Source organism: Cynara cardunculus, unplaced genomic scaffold, assembly GCF_001531365.2.
Source record: "Cynara cardunculus var. scolymus isolate 2C unplaced genomic scaffold, CcrdV1 Un_Scaffold_10336, whole genome shotgun sequence".
Taxonomy (NCBI): Eukaryota; Viridiplantae; Streptophyta; class Magnoliopsida; order Asterales; family Asteraceae; genus Cynara; species Cynara cardunculus.
In genome coordinates, this window is record NW_020205716.1 from 1 (window position 1) to 5471 (window position 5471).

General features: G+C 30.9%; 1 long non-coding RNA gene across 1 annotated transcript; it reads right to left on the reverse strand.

The window, feature by feature from the left end:
* Positions 1-4758: 4758 nt before the first annotated feature.
* Positions 4759-5468, reverse strand: LOC112505379. The gene is made up of 2 exons (XR_003068389.1): positions 5333-5468; positions 4759-5252 (listed from the first exon to the last, which is right to left on the reverse strand). It is a non-coding gene; the product is annotated as an uncharacterized LOC112505379 (long non-coding RNA).
* Positions 5469-5471: the final 3 nt, after the last annotated feature.

Sequence of the window (5471 nt, forward strand, 5' to 3'; positions counted from 1 at the left end):
ATATGAAACAATTTTATTAAAATTTCATTAAGTAGTATATGAAACAATTTCATAACCACATATGAAACAATTTCATCAAAAAAAAGTATTATATGAAACAATTTCACAATATTAACAATTTCATGAAAAAATTTCATAAGATTAACGATGGATGAGAGTAGTTTTTACGGTTTTTACAAATTGGAGTGATTTTCATTTGATCGGTCATCTTTCTCATCAAATGCAACTCTCTCTCATCATAAGAGATAGAGAGAGAGAAAGAGATAAGCGATCAGATCAAATGCAAACCGTCCATATTTGTACAAACCGTGCAAACCACATTTATCCGTCGATTTCATTGTTTAATCTTATGAAAAAAATTCATGAAATTGTTTTAATCTTACGAAATTGTTTCATATAATATTTTTTCTTGATGAAGTTGTTCCATCTATAGTTATGAAATTTTAATGAAACTGTTTCATGTATTTCTCTAAAATTAATATAATGAAGAWGATAATATCCATGATTAACACTCTCCACAATAAAAATGATTAATCAACCTTTCACAAGTACAAAAAAATGAAAAAATAAAAAATTATGATTGGTTGAATGAAGTTTATACAGTTTTCCACAAATAATATGGTTTGCAAAATAAACTCTCTCTATATATATATATGGATGTTATTAAACTGTTACAAAATTTTATGTGTATATTGTTATAAATTACGAGGAAATAGATATATGAATATATCATATATCTACTCATTGATTCTCATCAGGTTTTTTTTTTTTTAAATGGAAAAAATAGAAGAGAAAAAAATATATTTTTGTTGCATTTTTACCAATAAAAAACTTTGAAATGAAATGTTTATGATAAATAAATAATATATTATTAAATGTATAAAATATTTTAATAATATAATAAATGTTGTAATCTCTGAGATGAATAACCTGTTGGAATTGAAGAAATAGTATTTTTAAAAATTTAGATTTTTAATTCTCCATTTTAAAGAAATTTTAAAAAATCTATTAGAGATTTTATTTGTATGCAGTTTCCATTATAATATCTGCTTGGTTAATGTAACAATATTGTGTGGATTTCATCAAAGATTTGACTAACTGTTTCAGTCTTTGATTATTAATTAGTTGACCTACGTTGTGGTCTTGTCATTAATGAAACTGGGGCCATGACGAGCAAATATCAATTATTTGATCGTTATTTATCTAATTAATTGATTTTTAAAAGAAATTTTGACACTGATTTTCAAATGTTAGTCAACAGTTCTTGTTTTTTCATGAAAATAAATAAAACTGAGGATCGAAGAAAAGTGTTTATCACGTTTAGAAGTTTGAATCATGCGAGAGGTGTGTTTGAAACTATTATGCTAGCCTCAATTGCTATATCAGCTTTGAAATGCCTCATCACATGTGGTTCCGTACTGTCGAGGTTGTCGGTATAGTAATTGACCTTTTGCTCAAATAAAATATAATGATTTATATTTATCAAATGAGAAGAGTGACCAAATAAGAGAATGTGAAAACAGTCAAATCACATGTGATTTTACACTAACTCACGTGTAAAATCACATGTGGTTACACATGACATAGGTCATGGGCCAAGTCGTCCGTGCATGTGTTGACCGTTTTCCCTAATCACATGTGATTTAACCGTTTTCGTATTCTTTTATTTTGACCATGTTCTCGTTTGATCCTCTATGTTGTCAGGGCTGTCCCTAGGGGAGGGCGGGTCGGGCACACACCCAAGGTCCACAAAAAACATGGGCCTAAATTTTTATTGTATATAGTAGTTGTTCAGAAAAAGACAGTAAACAAAAAAATATATATATAAATTTTAATTTGTCGTTCATTTTATAGTATTTTTGATTGATTTTACGTCTAGAAATACTCGAAAACATGGTTTTATATTAATTATTAGTATTTTAGAATTCAAGCAATATATTTAAGATTTCCATATATATATCGAACTCATTTTATACATCTCGTCCGGTACCTATAAAATATCATAAACGAATAAATAAATATTTATTTTTTAAACAAACACACACCTACAAAAAGCCATACGTATTTTTTTTTGAAGTATATAATATTTATATATGACAAATGCAACAAATAAACTTACACACCCTCCTTATTTTTAATGAGGTTTAAATCTCTTATCTCTTAAGAGGTCAAAGACTACGATACTGTTAATAAAAAATATTTGTATTTGTGGAAAGATGGGGACTACTTTTGGAAAAAGGGGGATTACAGGATAAGATGGATTTTTGTCGATTTAGAGGAAATTCCATTCCCATTTCCCACTATTTTTCTTGTTCCTTACGCATATTTGACGTTTTCTCTTTTTTTTTTTTTTCCATTTTTATATTTAAAGACTATAAATTAAAAAGACCATTGACCACCAAAATCACCTCATAAATAATTATAGTAAATCATTGGTCTGATAATCGGTTGATATTTATTGGATGTGAAGGGAATTGAACCGATCCAATCATTTATTAATGTTGGATTTTGTCAGTCGATTTGATCTGATTAACATTGGATAACTGATCTGATCCGATCCAATGGATGATTGGATCAGTTTGGTTCCATATCATCCATTGGATATTCTTATTAGATATCCGATGGGATTAGATTTATCTGGTATGTTAATTCAATCCAGTTCTCTAACTACGATCCTAATTAATCACTTTTAATATGTGTTAAAATTAATACAAGGGAAGTTAAAAATTCAAAGCCTCACATAAAACAAATTCTGATTTAAGCAATTTGAAAATAAATTAATTGGATAATGGTGGGATAGAGAACTGGATGATTAATTGGATAATGATCGGTTCGGTTTTGGTCGGTTCTAGACTGCCATCCGAGAACCGACCGATCCAAATTGGATTTTGAAATTTTTAATCCTATCCGATGTAATCATGGTCGGTCGGTTCTAATTGAATCAGTCGATTTCAATTAGATCTGTTGAAATCAGATTTATTATGTTTTAATTTGAATTTATTTTTTATTTTTATATTTTTTTATGATTAAAATAATTATTTCATCAAAAACAAAATTAGAATCGAGAAGTTCATGAGTCCGATTTTGGGTTTTCCGTTTCGTTTTTATGTTTGTATTCTTTTTAACTCAAAACAAACTAAACGGAGTTGAAATTAAAACTCGGATAATATTATTAAAATGAAATTTATTTTGTTTTAATTTCTATTTTTTATAATGTAATTTCAAAACATTCATTTTGGTATCTAAGATGTGATATCTTTTAAAAGGTTTAAGTATATGAGTATTCATAACAAGTTTAAATAACACTTCTCAAACTCTACTGTTGTAACAATACTGAATTGGAATCGAAACTCGAAAATATGTTAGCCATTTTGGACCCTACCAAGGGTGTGCTCCTCGTTTCAAGCTTCAAATCGGCTAATCATGGGCCTAAAACAGACTCCCAAGGCCTGGTCCTCCACACCAAGGCCCTCGTCAATCAACAACCACTACAACAAACTCGGGTTTATAGGACGCTCATAATTTCTAAGCGTCTTAATAGACCTCTTTATAAGACCTAGTTTATAGGACCAAAACATAAAATGTCATATCTAAAAGCTTTGTAATAAGTTTAATGACGCTTTTTGACGTCGTAATAAGTTTTTTAGGACACTTTTAGTATAAAACGTCTCATTGCAACTTTATACGATGCCATCTGAAAAACTGTCCTATAAAAACAAGTGTCCTATTAAAAATTTAGTTTATAGAACACTTTCTCAAAAGTAACTTATAAAGTTGTTAATGCGACGTTTTGTATTAAAAATGTCCTAAGAACCTGTTAAGACGCCCCAAAGCGTCATATAAATTTATTACAACACATTTAGATAAGACACTTTATATTTTGATCCTATAAATTAAGTCCTATAAAATGGTCTATTGGGACACTTAGAGACTAATGACGTCCTATAAACCCAATTTTGTTGTAGTGCATAGAATTTGTGAGATAATTTTAATGATGGTTTTCTTTTTGTTACAAAAATATGTTAGTGATATGAAACAAATTGAACCACCAGCCAAACACATTTATACAACAGTAGTAGTCGTCTAAAAGAATTTAATAAATTAAAGAAACCAAAAAAATTGTAGCATATAATAAGAGGCAAAAAGAATTTAATAAATAATAAGAACCCAAAAATATATCAACTAATTACATTGGAGAAAAAAATATATTAATTGGTCATTTATTATATGCAACTAGTAGTTCACCTCCCGTAAACGTCTTTCAGAAAGAAGCATCAAGCTGCTATGCATGAGCCTAATCACACCAAAAAGAAATAGACCCTAATAATTAACCATTCGTTCATATGCAAATGTGCATGCAAGTAATTGAAGATGTTTCTTGGTTTCTATGCATGTGTGTATGTTATGCAGATGTGGTGACTCTTACACAGTATATATGCAACAATTTACCCGGTAAGCGCTCACCGTGGTAAGAGTCGTCGTCCTCACTTACCGGGTAAGACTCTTGGTTCTTGTCTCGCTCTTACCGGGTAAGATTCTTGGTCCTTACCATATTGATCCGGTGAGGTAATGTGACTTGTTAAGCAGCGCTTACTCGGGTAAGCGTTTGATAAATGGCAATTTAGTCTACAAATCTATCATATAGAACCCATTTGTCCCAAAACTTGGGAGGCGTTTGGTTGATTTTRAGGAATGAGAATGAAAATGTGAATGTTGATTTTAACATTTCTTCTAACAAACCAAATGGAAAACAACATCTGATCACATCCCAAAAGATTGTACAAAACAAACAGCAACATACACAGAAGCTGAAACCATTTTAAAGCCAACACCTAATGCATACTAAACAGTGAAATGACAAAACTAACCCCTACACAATACATACAGAATAGTCGTATAACATAACATAGTCCAACAGCCTCAGTAATTTTTATTTTGTTACATAATGTTTAAAACCCATATATCAAATTTGTTTGATCCATCAAGGGTGACCATGGTGCACCAAGCTCCTCAAGCCGAAGAAAATCAGACCCACCCACAGTTTAAGTCGGGTTAGGGGCTTTTATTTGCGTCTTATCGAGCTTAATGGTAGAAAGGGCTTATTCACTCACCATTACCACCAAAATATTATGTTGCTGCTAAGTTTTCAAAACTGGAATTCGATCTGATACTATACTCAGCAACGAGCTTTGCGAATGAAGATGATTGATCTTCCAGCAACTTTGTTGGAGAATCATATTCATCGATCAGACCTGCATATGGAACAAAAAAAGTACGCAGATTAAGACTTAAAACTGCGGAATGTCAGGGCCAACGAAGTTGCTTAACGAACCTTGTTCTAAAACCAAAACCATGTCGCTATCAAGCACAGAGGTGATACGATGGGCGATCATTATCACAGTAGAGTCGCTAAAGTGTTGCCCGAGCGTTTGCTGAATCATACAATCAGTCGCTGTGTCGACTGATGCAGT